Source organism: Boleophthalmus pectinirostris, unplaced genomic scaffold, assembly GCF_026225935.1.
Source record: "Boleophthalmus pectinirostris isolate CB_2022bp ecotype Guang Dong unplaced genomic scaffold, ASM2622593v1 HiC_scaffold_3, whole genome shotgun sequence".
In the NCBI taxonomy this organism is placed as follows: Eukaryota; Metazoa; Chordata; class Actinopteri; order Gobiiformes; family Gobiidae; genus Boleophthalmus; species Boleophthalmus pectinirostris.
In genome coordinates this window covers 17,285,330-17,310,511 of record NW_026571299.1, presented here as the reverse complement: position 1 = coordinate 17,310,511, position 25,182 = coordinate 17,285,330, and the positions used below count along the sequence as shown (strand labels likewise).

At 36.6% G+C, this 25,182-nt stretch overlaps 1 protein-coding gene across 4 annotated transcripts in view; it reads left to right on the top strand.

Moving 5' to 3' along the window:
* tox2 (TOX high mobility group box family member 2) overlaps positions 1 to 25,182 on the top strand; it is a 256,805-nt gene that overhangs the window by 191,014 nt on the left and 40,609 nt on the right. The window lies entirely within an intron of this gene.

The following is a 25,182-nucleotide window of genomic DNA, read 5'->3' as shown; positions in this document are numbered from 1 at the left end:
GACACTGGAGGCAAGGTGAGTTAAGTGTCTTGCCCAAGGACACAACAACAGCATTCATCTCTGGGAGCCATGGCTCTATTAAAATAACTGGATAGGGTATTGCTAGTTTATAGCTGCCTCCAGTTGACGTAGTGGACACTCACTGGTACTACAGTGGAAAAAATCCTCTGGGCCGAGAAAGGATTTTTCTCAGAGCGCAATGTAATCACAAACGTCTTGTGTTCAGCTGACAGGGCACCTACAACTTTCAAAAATGTCAAATTTTGTGGTGATTTTTACCTATTTTTAGATCATGAACTTTTTCTCAGCTCAAAAATCTTCAATTGTTTTAAAAAAAATGCTTTATAATAGTTATCTCCGGCTCCACTCTGCTGCGCTCTAGCTCCTTTCGCTCTGATTGGTCAAAGCGATCACATGATACATGAGACCAGAGCCACCAGAAGTACCCAGCCGGGCTAAAGGCTAATCTGGAGTCTTGTGCCATTGAGCTTGACCCATTGATTTGAATGGGCGGCCATTTTGAAACCCGGTGGCTTGGTGGGAGCTGGAATCACACCGCCAACCTTCGGACACTCCACCAATTGAGCTACTATCACTCATATTCTTTGTGTTTGTTGACTAAAATGAGACTAAACTAGACTAAAGCTAAAAACATATATATTTCAATTTAATATAATTAGGGTGAAAAGACCAAATCTATAACTAAATAAAAATGTATTGTCAAAATGAACACTGGGTGGCACAAAACAGCAGTGTGGAGGTAGTGGCTGTTTTCAAATTCAAGTTATCAGTATTGAACACTTTATGAGATTTTATTTGGTTAGATAGATGCATAAATGTTGAACCTAAAGATTTATTTTAGTGAACGGCTCTTATCTTAAAACAAAAGTCAGCATTTTAACAATAGAAATTTCCTTATATCTATCCAGAATCTTAAAGTCTATCAGTGTGTACTGTAGATGAGACATATTTTGGGACCTGATGTGTTCTAATAGTTCTGTTACTTTTAGCCATTGCATTATTGCATACAGACGGAGACACCTAATCCAAGGTTTCAAATGCAAAGTGTGAAAAAACAACAATAATATATCTTCATTTATACTTCCATAAATATGTTGATGTAGTTTAGGGACAAAATATGGTATTAGCTGTTCTTTCAGTTTTTGAATCCTATCCACAAAATGCTTTTAAAACATCTATATATTTATGTCATTGAAAAATAATTATTTAACTAAAAAAAAAAAAAACTTGAACATGGCCCTGTAAGCTAAATGTAGCCATGGACTCAAATGGCAGGGAGCTGTAATAATTGCGCTGAGTGATTGTTCAGTGGCTGCCATGTCAGCTCTGATGCATGGAGAAAGGGATTGTGGGTAAATCCATCAGCCTCATATCAGCGTGGACAGCATGCATCGGTCAAGCTGTCAGGTCCCCGACATGAATACTGGCTGATTACTCCCCCAGCACTGCACACAGCTCCTCTGTGAATTAGCATTTCCCATCCATAATTGTATTCAAAGAGGAGCATTAGCGCAGGTTTCTATGACGACTATAATGTGTATGATTATGTATAGGTGGCACTGGTCCTTGGTTTCACTTTGTTTTTCACTTGTTTAATGTTAAGCTGGTTTACAAGTTCAAAGAAAGTATAATCCTGTACACTGAAGATAACAGTATTTTATTTCATTTCAATCCTATGGTGGTTAGAATGATGTATTTTTATGTCAAAGAGTTCTGTTATGTAAACATAAGCTAAGATATGTAATAAATGTACTTTTTTTTCCTTTTTTTTTTGTTCTTCATTATTTTAAAGCTGATTTCTACTATATATCGCAATTATATTACACTGCATTATACTAATCATGTCAGTGTATTAGGAAGGACAGTGCTGGCTAGAATAAAGACCAGGACAAGTGTGTTTCCCAGGGATACAGTGACAGTATGCGCTGGTCAGAGCAAGGCTCAAACTTCTAATCCTCCTGTTAAACTGTTGGATAAATCTTGCAAAATTAACATTGCTGAATTTTTACCTTTTTATAAACTTGTTCCCTCATCTCAAACATGCCTGAAGTTGTATTTTGCTTCATTCATGCCTGTTTCATTTATTCTGTTTGTGAGGTAGTCTTCTCTGAACCTCAGAAAACACTCCATTCCAATTTTCCTGGATTGTTACGTCATAGATCAGATACCCAATAGTCACCTGTGTTTGAGTTTGTGTTTATTTATTAAAGGGACAGTGCATATCAAAAGACAAACATGTACCTGCAAAAGACAGACATGTACTTGTAAATATGCAGGATTGTAGCTGAAGCTTCTTTCCAGTCTCCGTCCCCTACTGGACCAAGACCAGCCACGTCACCCACACAATTTATAAAAATCACAAAACAAGCCTCCACATGCATCTCTCATGGAGTGCATATACATGCGCTAGAGTATCCTGGTTATGATCAGGTTTTTTAAGTATCTCGGTTATGATCAGGTTTTTTGAGTATCTCGGTTATGATCGGGTTTTTTTCAGTATCCCATTTATGATCTGTTTTTTTTCACCTGACTAGTTGTGAGTCTTTCTGAAGTCAAATTATGTTTACTGCGAACACTTGGCTCTATTAGCGTAGCAGCCACGTTGCCTTTTGCTTTTATTTACGCAGAAGTTGCTCCAACACCTAAACATTTGCAGGTGGACATTTAAAGTGTATTTTCCATTTAAAGTGCATACATTCTTTTAATTAATTTCATTCTATTAATGCCAAGATAACAACAGTCCTGTTTTAAAGCCACTTAAAACCATAAGAATGCTTGGACTTTTGGACTTTTAAAGTGCATTTTTGTACATTCTTTTAAGTTAAGTTAGACAACATGTACTAATGCCAAGGTAACAACAATTCTGTTTAAAAGCCACTTAAAACTACAAGAGTGTAAAATATGTCCACTTTATCGGTCTACTCTTCTTGTCTATTCTAATTTCCAACATTAAAGAGTCCATACTGCGTTTTGTTGTTGTTGTTGTTATTTCCTCACTAAAGACATACCTGGAGTAGTATTTAGTTTCATTCACAACCTTGCATATTTAGGCTGATTTCTTCAAGAAGTGCTCCACTGTGTTTTTAAACTCCACACACCTTCACTAGAATCATCTGGATAATTTCAGCCATGGGATTGCCAATCTCTACTGAACAAAACGTAAAACGTAAAGCTGTTAAATTGAAAACCAAACTACTACATGACATCACAAGGTGGATGAGAGCATTTAGTGCTTTGGAGATGTAACACACACTAATAATAAAGAATTACTCAACCATAAATGAAACAAAACACAACTCCATGTATGTTTTTAATGAGGTAACAATATTATAACATGGATTAAAGCTCACAAAGAATCCATTTCGTGTAATATAGCACCTTTAACTCAAGGTACTTCATAATTTACTAGACAGTTTTGTACATTTCTTTACCAAAAATTACACATTACACAATCCATATTAAAAATGAAACAGTACACCATTGGATTTAGTTGAATAACAGTGCAATAGGAATCCACCGACAGCTGTGTTTCTCATAATATTTACATCAGCGCTTATGTCCTTCTATCTACAATGACAGATCAGACGCTTGTTTTGTCTGCAGTAATGAACACCAATTACAGCTGTATTAGAAAAGCTTTATTTCAATCCACATCGAAGCACCAAGGTCAGCTCTATGCATTGTGCTGCCGGTCATATACACAAGATAAACAGCCAGGGAAAATCAAGTTTGATAAAGATCGGAAACATAAAGGGGCCATATATAATGTCGAATATGGGACTGGAGACTGGAGAGATTGCATTGCTGTGTCATTTGTCTTCATATACATTTCATATTTTGGTCATGACCTTTACCGTGGAGACGTTTTCTGATTGGACGCTCCGTGACTTTGAGAAGGGCGTATTTGTTAGTGCTGTAGTGGAGCATGTGCTAGCTTCTATGTAGCGTTATAATAATGAATATGTACAAATGTGAAGGTACGGAAAACAGGAATTTGGGCGTAACTATATTCATGATCTGGATTCAAAATAATAAAAAATATGTTCTTCTTATTGAGTAGAATCAGACAAAGGCAGCAGTAGTTGTAGTAGTTAGTAGTAGTATTAGTAGGAGGTGGTAGTAGTTGGTAGAAGTAGTAAGAAGTAGGTTGTAGTGGTAGTTTGTAGTAGTAGTAGTAGTAGTTAGTAGTATTAGGTAGAAGTAGTAGGTGGTAGTAGTAGTAGTTAGTAGTAGTAGTGGGTAGTTATAGTAGTATTAGTAATAGATAGTAGTAGTAGTTAGTAGTAGGTAGTAGGTTTAGTAGTTGTTGAAATAGTAGTAGTAGTAGTACTTAGTAGTGTTAGTAGTAGTAGGTAGTAAGTAGTAGTAAGTAGTCCTAGTAGTTAGTAGTAGTAGGTAGTATTAGTTAGAAATAGTTATTAGTAGTAGGTGGTTAGTAGAAGTCAGTAGTAGTAGGTAGTAGTAATAGTTAGTAGTTGTTGCTAGTAGTAGTAGTTAGTAGTAGTTGTTAGTAGTAATAATAGTAGTTAGTAGCTGTTAGTGGTAGTAGTTAATAGTAAGTTGTAGTAGTTAGTAGTAGTAGGTAGTAGTACTAGTAGTTGTAGAAATAGTAGTAGTTGTAGTACTACTAGTAATACTATAGTGAAATGAGTAGGTAAAGTAGTTGTGGTGGTTGTAATAGTAATTTAAGAAGTACTATAAGGGATAGTGGTAACAGTTGTAGTTGTAGCACTGGTAACAATTGTAGTAGTAGTAGTAGTAGTAGTAGAAATATTACTAGTGGCAGCAGTGGTAATAGCAGCAGCAGGAGGAGCAGCATTATAGCACTTTTTGTTGATTACTTATATACCTTTGAAACAGTTTTTATGTGGCATTACTTTATTTAAACTTCATTCTCCTTCCCCCAGCACGTAATAAAATAAAACAGTTTGAAAAACAAATGCCAGACAATCAGTGGTAATTACTGCAGAGTGCTGTTATATTGACTCTTCAATACATCCGTATATTTTATTTAGTGATGCAGAAAAACAACATCAACTTAAAGAGGGGACTTTTCTTTCATGTTATTATCAAATTCCTTCATCAAAAACATGCCTGAAGTTTATTTACATGTCATCCACGCATGTTGGAGTCCTTACAATTAACAGTACGATTAAATCCAAACCACAACCCAGAGGCGGCTCTACCATTGGGCAACAGTGGGAGGCTGCCTAGAGTCCCTGAACCTGGAGGGCCCCCAACCAATTGCCCTCAGTGCTTCTAATGGCCGAGGCCACAGAGCAATTTGATTTTCTCTCAATTTGACATTAAATGAGAGTAGTTTACTTTTAAACAAGAAAACACCATCAAAATAGTATCTGAATGTCAAATCTATTTTAATTGTCAAAGCATTCCCCCTTTCATGTTAGAATGGATTTGAACATAATCATAGCATAAATCATGATCATATGTAATGGATGTAAACAAAAATGTAATTGTAGTAGCAAAAAAATAAAACTACTTTCAGCTCTGGTTTTCTAGTAGGCTACGAAACTTATCCACCATAATTCAAATAAAGATGTGCATGTCTCATGAACAATGGGGAAAAATAGACAATAAATAGTAAAAAAAAAACAAAAAAAAAACAAAGAAACAGTGCATTATAGTGAGGGCCCCAAACTAAAGTTTGTCTAGGGCCCGCAAATTGCCCCAATTTTTGTTATTATTATTAATTTATTGATTGATTCTACTAGTTTCCTCATGGTTGGAACACAATTCTGCTGGTCTTGTTTATAAAATGTGCTATACAAATAAAGCTCATGATGCAAAACTCTACGCTACAACTTTCAAAACCCATTGGGATACACAGTAGTTTCATTAAACGCATGCTGATTGTGTTGTGATAGCACTCTGAAGGAGGAGTGACTTAGCGCAGAGAGCAAACAGGCGGACTGAAACTTATTTAAACACGTTACTACCTTATTTTTCCCAGATATATCATTTTCAAAACAATAAAAGCTAACATGGTGATCTAAATATGTTTTGTGTTAACAGTTAATACCCCAGATCAGTGTAATCTCTCGTCTTTAACACTTTTATTTACCAATTTTAATTAGATCCATCCATTTGTGCTACACTGCTATATTAATATAAACAGTATTGAAATATGTTGGTGAATATATGAACCATCTTTACCTGTTAGCAGCTCACAGTCTCTTCTCAAACACACCCTCAGATCTCATTCAGTGCTCAACTTTGCAGAGAAAAGCCGCATACATATAAAGCAAAGGCAGAAATTGCTAAATCAAATGCCGGGCTGCCAGTCGGAGCTAGCAAAGCGTGGCGGCGGGTGCTTCATTTGTGCTGGGAATGGAGTGTCTATTAACGCTATGGGCTCACCTTGACACAGTCTGTTGAGCAGAGTAATTAAGCTAGCTGCACAGTTCAAACACCGATGCTATCATTATGAATACCTCACTTGACATGGATAGATAAGTAACCAGGGCTAATTTTAGACGGCAGAGAAATGCGCTGTTTGGCCTGGTCTCATTGGATTAAGGTTGTGTGGTTATATGGGGTGTTAGTGTAAAATAATAATTGGGATTTACAGTGCTGATGTTGCCGATAGGTGGGTGATAGATTCGTGTAAATGTGTGATTTGGAGTTTTAATTGGGTGATTAAGTGTCAAGACCAGTGGTGGAACGTAATGAAGTGAAAGTAGAAAAGAAGTACAGTTCTTTTCTACTTCTGCTTTGTTACATTTCAGGTATCTGCACTTTATTTGGGTAGATTTTGGATGCTTTGTACTTTTACTTCTTTACATCTGAGAGTATGTATCTGTACTTTCTACTCCACTACATTTTTGATCAGGACAGAAAAGTAAAAGTATTTTCTGTTACTGTCTTAGACCTGCTGAAAAGCCTGATTGTTTATTTTTAACAACAGATCTCAAAATCTGTACTACATACTTGTACTTTTTACTCTTTAGATAGATTTTTTAAAGGAGTATTTATTTATTTATTGCATAAGGCATTATTGTATTAGTTTATTCAGAGTCAAATTGTATACACCATGCTTTCCTGATTTTCAAAAGATAAAACGCTTCACCATTTTGACTCTCATAATTACTTTTAAACTAAAACTAAGCTAATTTTGCTCAACTACATGGGAAAAAAATGAGTACAGCCTACAGCAAGTGTTTTCGGATCTGATTTATGAATACACAACCACAGAATAAAAAGTGTAAATTAAATGAGAAAGAAACTGGATCAGAATTTGGGGGATGCAGACCCTCTCTTCATCAAGAATGGGCCACTGGTCTTGCTGGTTTCATTTATAAGTACGACAACAATATTATAATACCCCAGCAGTCCTTATTTAGTCATTCATATTCTATTACATTTTCTACTTTGTAAGATTTAGGCACTTCGTTTGAAAGAACAGTTCTCTGCTTCTGCTATAAACCATTGCTGGAATAGCCTCAAACTTTGTGGATCTCATATTAAACTAATACAGACCCAAATAACCCAAAGGCATAGAGGCATAAAGGGCGACCTTTAAATTCAATAGTATTATACTCATGACTTTTAGCTCACTCCATTTCACATAATATAATATTTGAATGTAATGTAAGTTAGAGGCAGGACATTTTACAATAGTTTTTTTTTTTTTTTTTACACTTTCATTTTGTACACATTCTTGAATCATAAAGTCATCATAAAGGAGAGATATTATGTGCAACTAATTTCAACCACAACAGAGTTCCCTCATCATTATCTATAACTATATTCAGTGTTGGGAATGTTACTTTTAAAAAGTATTCCCCTACAGATTACAGATTACAGACCTCAATATATAGTTTGTAACGTAGTCCATTAAATTACTTAAAGTGAGTAACGTAATCTGAATACTTTGGATACTTGTATAATACTTGATATTGTCATAGTTTTTAAAACTTCAAATTGTCTGTTGAGCCCAAGCCTCCATGAACAGGCATTTGTTTGCTGTTGAGAAGCAAAGACTGGAATCTGAACATAAGATGTTTTGTCTGTTAAAAGACAATAAAAAGCCCAGACTTTCCTCAACCAGATTAAAAATGTTATTGATAGAGAAATAATTTTTATATGAGATCAGTGCTGTCTTAAAGTATGTCCACCTAGTGTTAGCATCATATTGTTTATACCTGGTTTAGTCCTGGTTTTAGACCTGATTTTAGTCCTGGTTTAGTCCTGGTTTTATTCCTGGTTCAGTCCTGGTTCAGTCCTGGTTTAGTCCTGGTTTAGTCCTGGTTTAGTCCTGTTTTAGTCCTGGTTTAGTCCTGCTTTTAGACCTGGTTTTAGACCTGGTTTAGTCCTGCTTTTAGTCCTGGTTTAGTCCTGGATTAGTCCTGGTTTAGTCCTAGTTAAATCCTGGTTTAATCCCATTTTAGTCCTGCTTTAAAACCTAGTTTAGTCCTGGTTTTAGTCCTGGTTTAGTCCTGGTTTAGTCCAGGTTTAATCCTGCTTTTAGACCTGGTTTAGTCCTGGTTGTAGTCCTGGTTTTAGTCCTGGTTTTAGTCCTGGTTTAGACCTGGTTTAGACCTGGTTTAGTCCTGGTTTAGTCCTGGTTTAATCCTGGTTTAATCCTGGTTTAGACCTGGTTTAGTCCTGGTTTAGTCCAAAATGTGAAAACAGGAAAATACCGCCATATAATCCATTTATTTCAACAAAGTAACTGTAATCCAATCACCACTTATTGAAACAGTAACTGTAACTGAATACAGTTACTCATAATTTGTACTCTGATTACGTAACAGCGGTACATGTAATCCGTTACTCCCCAACACTGACTATATTTTGATTGATTCATGCATGTTTGAGTAAACCTGTACTGTTCTGCATATGAGACTTGAGTGCTTAGAAGATTTCACTTTCACCTACCCCCTATCTGCCCACTTTTCTGTACTTACTGTGAATAATTCAAAAAGTCAGACTCAATGTAACAGATGTAGAGTTTTTCATTCATTTTACACCTACAGTTTAAAAAAGACGTGAATGAGAATGTTTGTTTCCTCTTTTTTGCCCTGGTTTAACATGAATGACAAAATATTCTTACATGAAATACATAGTTAAGTCAGTTTTATGTTTCAGAATGAACAAAGTAAAATAATGGCCTATGTATGTTATAGTCTAATATTACATAGCCTAAAAAAGCCTAATGCATTCTTTAAGTAATCCTTTGTATACCTCTTGCTGCTGTGCTATGTGTCCATGTCTTGCATATAAACATGTGTGTTGGTGAAATGGATCCACTACATCTGGAGGTCAGGCCTTATATTCAATCTTGAACATGTTGAAAAAAAAAATCCATTAGGGTTCATCTTTCCTGCATCAGCCGTTCTATTGTGGTCCGTCTCTGAGATCTGTTTTCATCAGGCAGATTCAGGACGTGAGCAGAGCAGGGGGAGGGGAGAGAGGAGAGGGAGGTAAAGCTTATTCACAATGAAACTGATGTTGATTCTCTTATGGATTTCTTGCAGTACTGTAATAATCAAAATAATCAAAAAGATGTAGACCTTTATAATAATAATAACATTGCTCTACACTTGTAAGGCTTTTTACTGGACTCTCTAAGATCTACACTAAATCCGACCACCACCGATCACTTACGTACACACCACTTTCATACTATTCGAGGAGGGTGAACTGTCTTGCCTAAGGACACAATGACAGAACTTAATTTGAGTGGGAATCGATCTTCTGACATTCAGGTTGGTCAATGAGTGAACTGCTGAGCCATTAATATAAAGAAAATCTTGTATAGACTATTTACATGCATTTACATTACATGTCCTTTGTTGCAATCATATTCTTCTGGCATAGGACTGACCCAAATGTTGAAGCTGTTTAGATAAAAAGGCCTTTTCTCTCATCCTCTGAATATTACGTGTGTTGCATCTGTTTGTTTTTGTTTTTGCATGTTGAGTTGAGGAGCAGAACTGATTTCTCCCACGGGGACTATGAAGAACTTGCTTGAACTTGTGGTTGCTTCTTCGTGGTTTTTATGCAACAAAACATCTTTAAATGTTAATAATAGTTTGTAATGTGGAAATTCATTGACGTAGTTGTGATGTTGTTGATGGACAGCGCTTAAACCAAGTAGTAAAATAACAACAAAAGTAAAGCATTTGCCTAAATAAAGAGCCCTTACCTCCAATTAAAGGTTCATATTAGTCCTTTTTTCTGATCTGTGTTATCCTGTTGTTTCCTCATCAACAAACATACCTGGAGTTTTGTTTCATTTACACATGTTTGAATAATCTTGGCTTATTAGTCTGTCTACATCTCTCAAGTTCAAAATGCTCTGTCCCTCCTTGTGATGTCATCAAGACAAGAGGTAGTTTTCAACCCAGGCTGGTCCCACCAGTCTCCGCTCAATTTCTTTTCTCTCCAGCGACTAGGTCAGGAATCGGAATACACCAGACGGTTTGCAAGAACCCCGGAAGTTGTAAACCGCGCACCGGCCAATCAGTGAAGAGCTGTGAAGCCATAACTTCAAACCCAAGTGCCTGTCTGGGTCTCTTTTGTGGTACAGCACAACAGTAAACAAAGCGGTCGAGATGGATGTAGACGAAGACATACATTCTGTGTTGGCAACGGTTCCCGAGATTTAAAGTCAGAACAAAGAGAATGTTTGGTGAATTTTATCAAGGGGAAATACGTTATTGCCCTTCTTCCGTCGGAATTTGGCGCATTACGTACGTCATGACCAAATAGCAGCGAGTTAAATTTAAAAAAAAGTACCCGCCTACTGCCGAGCAAACGAACACCCATGCTGCGAGGTCAGACGGTTTCCACAAAGTGAAACCGGCTGATGAACCAGGTGAGTAGTTTTCATCTTAGCAGCTACCTTTTACCTTTAGTTCAGCAGAGATTGGCAATTCCAGATCTGAAATAATCCAGATGATTCTAGTGAAAGTGAAAAAATGGGTGAATGAAACAAACACATAACTCCGGGTACATTTGTGATGAGAAAATGACATTAAAATAGATCCCTTTAAGCCTTTGAATTGCAGTGACACTGACATCGCAAAGTGCTTTTCGACATCTTAACCCAAGTGATGTAATCTTTATTGATCAGGAAAACCTTCAAACTTGACCTATGACCCCTGAAATGAGTGCCATGGTGTATACATATATATATTAGAATGCCATACTGCAAATTGAACATTGTGCCCTAAAATTAATAGAGAACTAGAGTGATCTCTTTTTTCCTTTAGCACTTAGTGAGATGATAAAAAGAGCTTATTTGTCGGAGTACACGTTGTTCCCTTTCTCTGTTGTTGTCTTTTATAAAACTCAAAGGTATAATTGACGTTGCAACCCTAATTTTCTAAAGAGGTCTTTTTCAATCTTTTCCTCTCTGTCTGTCTTTATCTCTCTTTCCAATTTATCTCTCTGTCTATCCATCTTCATCTCTATCCCTCTCCTCTCATTCTCTCTCGCTGTCTTTCTTGTTCTCTCTCTTTCTCACCCTATCCACATTTTCTCTCTCTTTCACGCTCTCTTTCTCTCTCTCTTTATCTACCCCCACACCCTCTCTCTCGCTCTCTCTGTCTCTCTCCATCTCTCCCTCTGTCTCTGTCTCTCTGGTGTTTTTCTGTCATACCATCTACAAGGTCCAAAACACATTATGTATTTAATAGCCCTGCTCAAGTTGCATTGATCTTATCACTGAGGCTTGTGAGGACACACTTTTGTGATAAGGGCCAATGAATATATTTTGAACTCTTTTAAGAGCTGTATTTTTCTACTGTAACATCATCATGAAGTTTTTTTTATTGTTTAGTTATATAGTTTTTTGTGAGCCTTGCCAGTCTAGTAAAGAATCTCTACAGTTAAGTGGGAAAGCTCACGATACGGTGGGGAGGCTCACGATTAGGGATGTAACAATATCCAAATTTCTTTGTATGATATTTTCACGATATACATCTCACAGTGCGATATTTTGTGGAGGCTGTGAACAAAACTGTGAATATTCTACTTTTTACTCTTAAAATGCCTTGACAAGACTTAATCCAAAGAACTAAGACTTTAAAGTGCTTAGAACTGTTATTTCTTCATGTAGTCTACATTGAAATGGAGCAAAGGATCATGATCTATGTAGTTCGCTCTGTCTTTTTTTTTTTTTTTTTTTAAGTTTTTGCCGCACCATAACTCTTAATTTAAGCAAAGAGACTTGTAATTTGACATATTGTGGTGATCCATGATATTATTGTGAGAACTTTGACCATACAATGTCACAATATTTCGGTTATTGTTACATCCTAGGAGCCAGGTCCATATTAGGAATGGAAATTTATTTATGGACAAAATAGCAAAATAAAAACATTAGGATTATAGAGTGAGTTAATACGAACATTTTAAGACCAACATGACGAGGCAGTTACAGAGAGACGATGATGCTTTTCAATGTCGATGGAGCCCCATGCTCACGCAGCGGCGAGCGAGTTAGCTCTGTCCATTTATATATAGAGTGTATGTGTTGACCCTGTTCCCCCCTCCTCTCACCACTGGCCTTTATTCAGACTCTCCTGTGCTGTCTGCTCTTCTTCTGTCAGACCAAAGCTGGCACACTATCAAACATCTGCAGTAACGTAAATAGGTAAATTTGCCCCCTGCGTTTGACCCATCCTTCAATACTCCTGGGGCAACCTGGCAAGGAGGCAGAGTTTGATTTTGAGCCAATCTTGGAGGATTTAATCTATTGTGTGTTTGAGTTGGGTTTGTTACAATTGTAGATTGTTTATTTAAATGGACAAAGCTAACCTGCCACCACGTTCAGTTCATTTTACCCCTCTTTGTAACTGCTGCAGTGAGCCTTGTCATTTTGGTCTTTAAATGTTACATGATAAATCTTACACGATCCTGGTGTTTTTATTTCACAGTTTTGTCCATGCATAAATGTCTCCAAATTCATCCCATAACCGTCAGAATCATGAGCTTCATTTGGCTGGAGCTGAACGTTATGGGCGATGTCACACTCCTTCAGTCCACTTCTTTATACAGTCTATGATCACAATGAACAATATCATTTCATTGTATTTCTTGGGTGAAAATTTGGAGCAGCACCCTTATCTGGCCTCATATATCTCACTTGTATATTTGTGTCATGGCCACATTTATCTAAGCTCCACACCTGCTTCAAAACAACTACACAATTACAATAGCAATATCTCCAATTCTATTACGGTGTGGTTAAAATGCCTCTCAAATCCACCCAACCTGCGACGAGAACAGGAATAAATTAGCTTTGATTACATTTATGTTCCCCACTCAAGCATGCAATATTAGCCATCATCACTCTCTAGTGTGATGTTCTGAATATGGAACAGACCATGAATGCATAATCTCACACAGAGAGCCTATAAGCAGTACGCACGAGGTATTATGGGCCGAGGAAAACATGTAATCTGGTTGGAACTGGGGTGTATGTTCTATGTAGAGTTAAAGCAGACCTGTTATGCAAAATTAACTTTTCTGAGCTTTTGATGTTTAGTTTAAAGTTGTTTCCCCTTTTCATTTACCCTCTTGAAGTTGTATTTGGAGTTATTTGTGCATGTTTCAGCAATCTTACTTATTTTCAAGATGCCATATTGCTGATCCTCTTCATTTTAAGGTCCCATATTACGCAAAATTGACTCTTGTGAGTTTTAAACCATTTTATAATGTCTGTATGTACTCCTTTAAAGCACAAAATGCTCTGTTCTACCTTGTGATGTCAAGAAGCGTTAGTTTTCAGATGACCTTTTACCTTTAGTTTGGTAGAGATTTGCAATTTCAGAGCTGGAATCAACCAAATGATTCAAATTTGGCCCGCAATATCATTATATTTGGTTCGCAAGTTCATATCAAATGTGTATTAGAGCTGTTCTACTACTAGTACTTCTACTAATACTACCACTTTGATGAACTTGTGTCTAAGAAGAGATGCCAAGTATTTGTTTCTGCTTTGGACCCATTTGTAACAGAGTAAATCACAGTTTAGCAAACTGAGCTTGGATGAATATTTTCTTTATGATTTTTGACTGTTCATACTTGAAAGATTGGATTTTCCTTGAAGCCAGTTGTTATTTTCGACTGGTTGTTGGCTTGTGAAGAGAAAAAAACAAAAAACAAAAAACAAAAAACTGAAGGAGTTCAAAAGCTACAGATAGGTGATAGAGACATTATTTATTTAAAATTGTGTTATTATTTTATATTATGTGTTCTTGTTTTGGATTCAGTGTTTAAGCAAAACTATTATTAAACATTTATTTGAATAAGAAAAGGTTTAACATTACATATAGTCAAAAGAAGAGAAAACATGCAGATGTTGTTGAAATTTTTCAATAAATATTTAGTTTGGCCCACGACTTAGACCCAGTTTTTAATTTTGGCCCTCTGAGAATTTGAGTTTGACACCCCTGGTACAGAGTTTAAAAACACTTCCTGTATTACCACATGACATCACGAGGTGGACCCTAGTGTTTTCTATTTGAGAAGATTTCAGCCTAAAATATACATGAATGAAACAAAACACAACTCCAGGTATGTTTGTGATGAGGAAACGTAAAATGGTCAAATTTTTATATAGCGCTTTTCCACCTTGAAGTCACTCAAAGCACTTTACAACAAGGAACCACTCACCTGTTCACACATCAGTGTACACAGACACTACGGGTAGGTTAAGTGTCTTGCCCAAGGACACAACAACAACAGTCATCTGCTGGAATCACACCAGTGGATCTGTGGATTTGACCCCTCAAATCTAGAGCATCGATTCGAACCGCCAACAGATCGGTGGACAAACGCTCGACCAACTGAGCTACCCTCACCCTTTTGTCATGAGGAAAATAGCGTAATATGGGCTCTTTAAATTCCAGCATTCTCTCATTGTCCGTACATTGTCTTTCCCAATTGTCATTTTACAGATAGAACAAATTAAGCTCTGTTCCCCTCCCGCTTCATCCCTGTGTATCTCTGTACAGTAGCGGCCCTCTTTATGCACTTGTTGGGGTTAATTATGAATTGCTCACCCCGCCCTGGCTGTCTTGTTCACTTGGCCGGGTCCCTGTGTTTTGGGATGGTTCTTGGAGAGAGGCCTTTAAGCGTTCTTGGCAGGTGCTCTCCCCTCGTGTCTCTGTGAATGAAATATGAGCTGCTATGTCAACTCAACTTGTCACAGACTAGCATGGATGAATTAATGATAAGAGTGTAGAGATGCGTTTCAGTGGGTTTGCTCCTTCTCTCTGGCGGAGGCTGGGTACCATGTTTTGGAGAATATTGTTGCCATGGCGCGGTTCTGGTAAATAGGAGAAATGTTGTTGTGGAAGAAGAAGAATTGATGTATCAAGTTGTGTGTTATCTGAAAGTTGAACATTTCAGAAAGGAGCAAGTGGAGGCAAAAGTGAATTACAGCATAAAACTTTGTCAGTGACTCACTGACATCAAATGTGCATGTGGATTTTAAGCATGTTTAAAGCAACAGTATGTAACTTTTCAGGGAAATAACTATGTTTTGTTTTTGTTTATTTTCTTTTCATTGTCCTCACTGTGATCTCATCTCCCATCTCCACAAACCTGACTATACTATAGACCTGACTCTAGCAATCTATCTCCATAAAGAATATTCTGAAGTATGGTTTTAACTTTTTATTTTCATCTCCAGAAAGTTACGCACTGTAGCTTTGAGGAAAAAGAGGGCAACAAATCTATCCCAACCCCGGGGCCGTGGACCATTACTGGACCGTGGGTTGATTGGTACCAGGCCGTGAAAATGTGACAGGGAGTGTGCCTCCTCCCACGTTTCCCATGTCTCTAAACCAGAACTAAACCAGGACTAAAACCAGGAGTAAAATCAGGTCTAAACCAGGTCTAAATCATGTCTAAACCAGGTCTAAAACCAGGACTAAACCAGGATTTAACCAGGACTAAACCATTCTGTGCAGACCTGATACCCCCCCATCCCAGTCCGCAAAATATTGTCAGACATTAAACCGGTCTGTGGCGCAAAAAAGGTTGGGGACCATAGCTCTAGACTAGCTAAACTGTAAAAAAAAAAAAAAAAAAAACAAAAAAAAAAAAAAAGGTATCTTAAAAAATACAAAAACAAAACAAATTGGTATTGTATGGATTAAAAATTTCTGTGTGCAGACCTGCTTGTCCACATTAAAACTGCATCTTACACTACTTGTATCTAAAAAATAAACAATAAATCTGAAATGCAAGATATAACAGACTGTGGTATGTAGCGGAGTGGTTAGCATTTGCCCAAACCATCTACATTTTTACATTACGTTTTTTACATTTTGTACAATTTACGTTTTGAAGCTAATTGTAATTGCACTGAAAACACATTCCACTTCACGTTTATTTCCAGAATTTTAAAATTTACAAAGTATTTTGTTTACAATGTTTTAAGGCATTTTTTATTTTTCTTCAAACTGTTGTAATTAATGTGTTTGGCTTTTCCAATATGGACTTTAAATTTGTCTGCACAGGTTCCCTCCTCCAGGCTTAATAAACACTTTTGTTGAGATGAAGAAAAGCTATTTCTCTACCCAAAACCTTATTTGAAGTTTTATTTATTTATTTTTTAAAGGGATTAGCGTGTCTGCACAGAAATGATGGAAAATGTCTCTCTTCACTACCGCAGTGCACTGATTGGATGCACTTGTATTCAAGCCATAGAGTGCGTTTATGGACACATTAATGGACATAGATAACCTGAGAGGCACCACGTTATAAATATGAAGTGAGCATGGGGACGCTTCCGGCTTCATCGACTCTGGCTCTAATTGACTTTACATTGAAAAAACTGTCGCCTCTCCCTGTAACTGCTGCAGCGAGCTTTGTCATTTTGGTCTTAAAATGTTCGTATTAACACGCTCTACATGATGCTGGAGTGCTTATTTTCCTATTTTGTACATAAATTAAATCCTAATCCTGTCTCCAAATTCGCTCTGTAACTGCCAGCCTCGGTGAGCTTCATTTGACTGGAGCTGAACGCTATGGGTAATGTCACACTCCCTTAGTCCTCTCTTTACACAGTCTACGATTCCAGCCAATGATGTCGGCTGATCATTGTTGAGCTGAAATCACTACGTATTTGATGGCCTCTTTAGATCTGTAGAAAGGAGGAAACACTCTTATTTTTTTCTTCGGAGTGAAAAAGTGATTATTTATTTTGAAATTGTCCCTTGCAGGCTAATGTAGTATTCTCTGTGTTCCCTCTCCCATAAATGAACCATCACTGCTATAAATCAGAACACAAACAGCGATTTTCCTCCAACGATTTATGTAACAGATTCATGTTTTCCACTTCTTCATTTTAGTACTCCACTGGTAAAGCCTAGCTAATAAAAGGCCCTATTAATATTTCCTGTTGCCTAGCGACGGCAGGCAGCAAGTAATAGCATTCAGTGGAAAAATAGATGACCGATAAGGAAAAATTCAATTCTTTTCTCATCTCCTGGGAGAAAGGGCCTTATTTCGCAGCAATGTGATATGAAACAGTAGTTGTGTATTAAGAAATATCTTTAAAGAAATGTGGTTTATTTTCACATTTTGGCCTTAAGAAGATTTTTTATTGCAGATTAGCAGCGCAGCGCATCTCTTCTCCGTTGTGATAAAGTCAATTAGCCTATTAGATCAGGCTAATGAGAGGATAAGGTGCGAGCTGCATCGCTGTCTCATGAATCACATTATGGTAAAGAGGTGGTGATGCTGGCTAAGCTTTGGTGGGATAGATTAGATATGTTATGGTTTGGGGGATTTAGAAATGAATTCTAACAAACCATATTATTGCTTTGTTCAATGTAAACTGCAATACTGATCTAACAACTTGGCCACAAAATATTCAAACACTGACTTTTTGCTTGCCCTACTTAATTGCGTTAAACCAAAAAACAGATTTAAAGCAACAAAAACAACAACAAAGAACTACTTTTTCATGGAGACGAGCGGATGGGGGGCTCTCCTCCAGGCCAAATAAAAGTCCGGTTTGTGAAGATGCAAGCCTGGTCACATGATGATGGATGCATGATTTTTTTAGTGCAATAAAAAAGTAAGTAAGCAAGCACGTTTTGTTATTTATATAGCGCTTTTCACAAACACGCTTTACAGATCATTATTTAATCACTCTCTAGGTAGATATTATTGTAGCCACAGCTGACCTGGGGCAGGCAATGTGGCTGAAGTGCCTTGCCAAAGGACTAGGGATGTAACGATTATCACAAACACTTTTTGCTTCTAAAATACATTGACAAGATTTTGGTGTGAATTATTTCCATCTTAATCCCAAGAATTCAAGTAAAAAACATATATCTTCATGTTGTCTGCACTGAAATGAATCATGGGATATGTAGTTCCCTATGTTTATAAGCTTTTGCTACTATAAAACTATGCATTTAAGCAAAAAAACTTGTGATGCAATATATTGTGACAGCCCATGATATTATTGTGAGACTTGTAACGATACGATATCGCAATATTTTGGTTATTGTTACATCCCTGCGAAGGACACAACTTTTTGCAACTGGTGCCCCACTGTGGCACCAGATTTTCTCAGTGTCCCATCCAAGTAATAGCCAGGCCCGGCCTTGCTTAGCTCCTGAGATCTGACGGGATCAAGCATTAAACCTTTCTATCTTTATGGCAATCAACCAGACCAAGTTACAGGTCAGATCTATGGAGAGGCAACCGTGCTCACTGTAAGAATGCCTGTTTTTCTAGGTACTTTGAGCTATAAAGCCACATAAAACTGAATAAATGTAAAGTACAGAATAATACGTCCATAGAAACATGCAGGTAACAGAGTCTCCACCAGAAAAGTTACACAATGTGCCTTTAAATTAAATATTTTTTGAGATTTTTTTTTTTTTTAACCTTTGTGCATGACTCCCAATTCACAAATAGAGCTGGTAGGAGCAATTGAAAATTTTCTGAGCACTCTCTCAACCCTTAAATTCAGGATAATACATTTCAGGATTACTCACGCATGAATCCATCAAAACAAAATTAGTAATCTACTGATGAAAAACCAGTCTAATTTAGTCAAAATCACATTTAGAAGTCGACGTTTTGCTAACTTGTTATGCCCACAGAATAAGTACCGTTTTAATAACATCTTATCAGGTTTATCACAGGTAACACAAGAGCTCCCCTACAAAGGCACACTCCAATTTAGATAATTCATCACCTCGCGTTTCACAAACAGACCTCATGTTGTTGTCATGGTCCTGGGCTGGCGATCTGATCAGCGGCGAGGGGCTAAAGCTAACGAAACAAAGGGAGATGGCTGCGCAGAGATAGGCCGTGTTATGAAGGCGATACATAGATAAGGGATTTCATATTACACTTAGCTACGGGCCCCTGCTGCGACTTATCACGCCATGAAATCGTGTCCATATTGCGCTGCGGCTCTATCTGCGAGCTCATCGGTTTATACTCGCTTTGCCCCGAGGAGGAGGAGCAGTGCTGGGGGATGGTTGCGGTGGTGGTGGCGGTGATGGTCGGGGGGCACTGGGGCTACGAGAGGGACCGGACCCCCCGCTGGGATGTGGTTTAACAAAAGTCCAGTCTGCTCTCGTGCACAAGAAGAGCCACCACCTTTGAACTGACAAACTGCTGGGCTAATTCAGGAGACTGGGGTAGAAATAGGAAACTGCAGGCGGTATAGGCTGGGTCTGATGTTATGTGTACGGATTTCTGGGTTAAGAATGTCCATATTTTTCATGCAAAGGAAAAAAAATGTTAAATAGTGTAAGCGAATGGGATAATTCAATGTATATGATCTTTTAGAATACCAACTTGGTGTAGATGCACAGCTCACAAAGTAAAAGAAAAAATGTAATTGTGACCTGGCCTTTTTTTCCCATGCCTTCACTTCGTCTTTTGTCGTCACTCAAAAAAAATGGATCCAACCGGTACAACTGCTTAGACAGACGCAGCACACAAACATAAAAAGATGCCATTAACCAAATAAAATTGACGTATTAATCATGAATTAATTAGAACATGTGTGAAAATGTTTCAAATGAAAATGTTATATCACATTTATATGTGATTAATTGCGATTACATCAGATTTCAAAAGTGATTCATCTGTCAAATCGAGCTCTAATCTGTAATCAAATGATATGTTCTTAATTAATTGACAGCGCTGATGAAATATGCACAAGATATGCTAATTATCCAGCTATTCCTACGACACAAACTCATCTCAGATCTGGACAAGGATTCACAGTTCTCTATATTCGTTTAACAGTTGTATTGAAAAATGGAAAACACAAAACACACATTTCTTTATGGAGAGAAAAACACTACCTTTAACAAGCTTAGTATAATTTTAACATTGGTGGATTTTTATTTTTTTTTACTTTTTATCTATTTGAGGTTATAAGGATCACAATTTGAAAGTTATCTGCTAAAAAGTCATTTTGCAAAACAATGATATTCATGTGTTCAGTTTTTATACTTTGTCATATCGAGCCAGTCCTAACCCTAGATACATTAAAGGGTATATATATATATATATATATATATATATATATATATATATATATATATATATATATATATATATATATATATATATATATAAAAGGCATACATCATAGTTTAAAGTTCTGAAATAAAAATGTGTAAACTTTCTGTAATTAACATTAAACATTAAAACAAATGCACAGAACACCTCATAGAAGCTGATTCTGTTTTCACACTCACAGGAAACACACTCACTTCTCTGCAATAATCACAACAGGTGCCATGTACACATTGTGCTAATGAAGCTAAATTTGAGGTGTTAAATAATCAGCAGGAGTAGCATTGATTTCAGTTCAAACTTGAAACTGGTAATGCTCTTTGCACCTTTAATTTTGTATCATATTACCTCCATATAACCCACATTTTAGTTCATGTACATTCACTCTACAAATCTCTCAATTACTGTTGTCACTACAACTACAACTAAAACCTGATTTTGATATTAATGAATATACTCAATACCAAAATTCCTCTTTATTTTGACATCATTGTTCAACATCAACTTTCTGGCCTTATATCTGTGTAATTTCTCAGTGGTCCAGGTAGGTTCTATAGTGGTCCATGGGCGTATACTAGTCCATGTGGTCTGTGATGTGATGTGGAGCATACAGAGTATAGCAAATGCTAATTTTCAACTCCCATCCCTGGTTGAGCTTTTTTACAATAAAACACTTAATACTTGTTCTGATACAGCTTAAGATCATTGTTATTCAAGTAAGGTTCATTTCTGTCCTGTGAAAGTGACTTTTTTAGTATCGCTACCAAGGCCAGACTATGGGCCAGTGGCATGGTGCACCGGCACAGGGGCACCAACCATTTACAACCAGTGGGGGGGCACCACATGACACAAACTTTAAAAATATATATTTTTTGTAAATTTGTATGTTATTCACTTGAAAATGAATATATGATACTGTTCTGCCCTCGCCATATGTGCTGAATACAACTAGACAGATGGCTAAACTCCTTCTTGACATCAAGACTCTGAAGACGTTATCTCGTTGTCCACAGGTTTATTGACGTGGCAAGAGAAGGTGAAACTGAAACAGGCATGAAAACATAAATCACAATGTGCACCTTTAACAAGTACACAACAAGATATGCAAAACAAATGCACTATTTCCAATCACAAATTGATTTCAAATTGATATCGCTACCATACAATATTTTTTAGCTTTTTATATTTGTTACTCCAAATGAAATGTTACATGAAACCAAGCATACAATTATAGCCATTTAAAAAACCCATTCACATGAACCAAAATGACTATAGAGCAATTTAACATGGTACAGCATTATAAATTTATAACTTACTTTTCTAACCCAACAGCCTACTATTTTCCATCAAATAATCATATACAAATGAAGATATTATAACAAATAAACAGTACACACCCAGGATGCTACCAAAGGCATAAGATGTATGTAGATGAGTTTGGATGAACTTAATGAAAAACCACACCTCTCAAAGCCATGCTTTACTGAACGTCCTGATTTTAGTGTCACATGACCCACTGATGCATCTATTCCTTTATTAAAGGAGCCACAACACAAGAAAGCATGAACACAGAAACAAAATAGTAATTAGTGGCTCAGGTGGAAAAAAAACTGGAACAGCACATATATACGTTTTGAACTGAGACATTTGAATATGCCTACATGTGTATAATTGGATGCTTTAAGTTATTTTCAGCTTATTTGCTGGGCTGATGCAGTTGAGGGAGATTTTCCATACTTTTGCTACTCTTTACAACCCTAGTTCAAACTTAAAACTGGTGATGTACTTTGCACCTGTCACTTTTATTACAATACATCACCTCTATATGACCCCTACCCTAGCTCCCATACATACATTCTTCAGATCTCTCAATGTTGTTTTCTTTCTTTCCAGTTCATTTTTGTCAATGTGCAAAAAGCTACCACACACAAACACACACACGCACACACACATGCACACGCACTTACACACACACATATACAGATGTCAGCACGCTCATTAGCCAGAGCACAGAAGCCTTGCCTCGCTGTCAAGAGTCCCGACCGTCTCTACATGTCATGTCAAAGCAAGTCTCTCTGATGCCGCTTTGTGAGGTGAGAGAGGGGAGAGATAGAAAATGAATAAAAACATAGAGCATAGAGAACAAGGGATGGAGGGAAAGAAGAGGAGAGAAAACAAAAGCTAAGGAGGTTCTGACATTATGGGTAATGAGCAGCGAAGAGACAGTTGCCTGAGGGGGACATCATGACATCACTATCTGCAAATCAAAAGATGCGGCTGTTGTCAGAGCAGAGTTTAGTGCAGAGGCTTGGTACTGTACTTTGAAAATCTACAGACAGAGACAATCTGTTACAATGAAGTGTAAATACTATGATGTAGTATTTGATGCCTATTGATAATGATAATAATACTGTTTTATAATTTATAGTTGTACTTTGTGAGAGAAATTGAATGGTGACAAAACATTCCCTGGAGCAAACCCATAGGTGCATTAATACATATAGTCTGAAATGAGTTTAAGATGCTGAATATTTATAACAATAATAAAAGGGTTAAGCTCAATTTTAATCTTTAAAATGTTGTGATGAGACATGAACCCAGCCTATTTTTGAAAGCCTACAGACAGTGACGTCACTTGCCATGAAGTGTTAGTACTATGAGGAATATTTGGAAAGGATAATGATACCATTTTATAATTTATAGTTGTACTCTTGGTGTGAAATTGAATAGTGACAAAACATTCCCTGAAGCAAACCCATAGTTACATCAATACATATATTTTGCATAAACTATTTTAAAGGAGTTCAAGATGTTGAATATTTATAATAACAATAAATAGGTGAATCTCAAGCACAACCTTGAAATGTGGTGGTGACATTTTAACCCAGCCTAATGTTGAAAACCTACAGACAGTGACAGTCAGTTACCTTGAAGTGTCAGTACTATTAGGAAATATTTAGAAAGGATAATGATAATAATATCGTTTTATAACTTATGGTTGTGCTTTTAGGGAGAAATAAAATGGTGACAAAATAATCCCTGAAGCAAACCCATAGTTACATTATAAATACTTTACTATTTTAAATGAGGTCAAGATGTTGAATATTTAGAATAATAATAAAAAGGTTAAGCACAGTTTTAATCTTTAAAATGTTGTGGAAGCACATGAACCCATAGACCTAGAGAAATTGGAGCGAAATTGAAAGTTAACAAAACATTCCCTGAAGCAAACTCATAGTTACATTAGTACATATAGTTTGCATTAACAATTTTAAATGAGTTCAAGATGCTGAATATTTATAATAACAATAAAAAGGTGAATCACAATTGCAGCCTTTAAATGTGGTGATGGCACTTTAACTCAGCCTAATATCGAAAACCTACAGACGGTAACAGCAAGTTACCTTGAAGTGTCAGTACTATTAGGAAATATTTACAATAATTTAGATAACGATAATGAATAATAATATAGATAATGATAAATAATACAGTTTTATTACTTGTGGTTATGCTGTTGGGGTGAAATTGAATGGTGACAAAACAATCCTTGAAGCTAACCCATAGTTACATTATAAACTTCACAATTAGAAATGAGTTCAAGATGTTGAATATTTATAATAATAATAGAAAGGTTAAGCACAGTTTTAATCTTTAAAATGTTGTGGAAACACATGAACTCAGCCTAAAAAATCTATAGACATGGACAATGAATTGCAAGTACTACTGTATGAGGGAATATCTGGTGCATATTGGTAATGTTTTTGTTTTATAACTTGTTGTTTTACTTTTGGAGAGAAATTGAAAGGTGACAAAACATTCCCTGAAGCAAACCCATAGTTACATCACTACATATGTTTTGTATTTCAAGTTTTAAATCAATAATAGACAAAAGAAAGATTCACATTTTGTCAGATTAATTTAATTCCAGCCCAGATTTTCAGAACAATAAAAAAAAAAATATTAAAAAAGTTTCACAGGTTTTTGGGCGTCAGTACTACCATGACATGACCATGATCTATAATTTCAACATTTTACACATCTGATTTAATAAATTATAGTTAAGCATAGAGAATATTTTACTAAATGGTAGTTGTGTAAATGTGAACACAAACCTAGCAACGATTAAAAAAAATAAAATAAAAAATGGTCACAAAAGTTGGCAGTGACATTTTTGGCTTTGAGAATTGCACTATAGCTATTTCAGGTGTTGGAATAAACAGTTAGTCTCACTTCAAAGTTTTTTTTTATTTTCCTAATTGCGTTCTTAGGTTGCTCGTTTCCGTGCTGTTGCTGTGTTTCTGCCAAAATCGTCACTTGATCACAGTTCAGCACAGGAGCAGATACACTATTTTATATGTCTTTTTCTGACGAGCTTGTAATTGCAGTGATGCGCACTGACCTTGTGGTGTCTTGTTTTGGCAACTCCGAGCCAATTACAGAGCTAATAAAGCAGTTTTATGGAGTGTTGGGTACAGTTGGTGAGTGGGAACAAATACTGATTATTTACAAAGACTCAGACAAACTGTAAGTTAACTTTAAGGTGGTTTTGCAGGTGTGATATAATGAGGAAAAAGAGATAATTGGTTTGTATGGAAAGCAAGTGCGGACAGTGCATAAAAT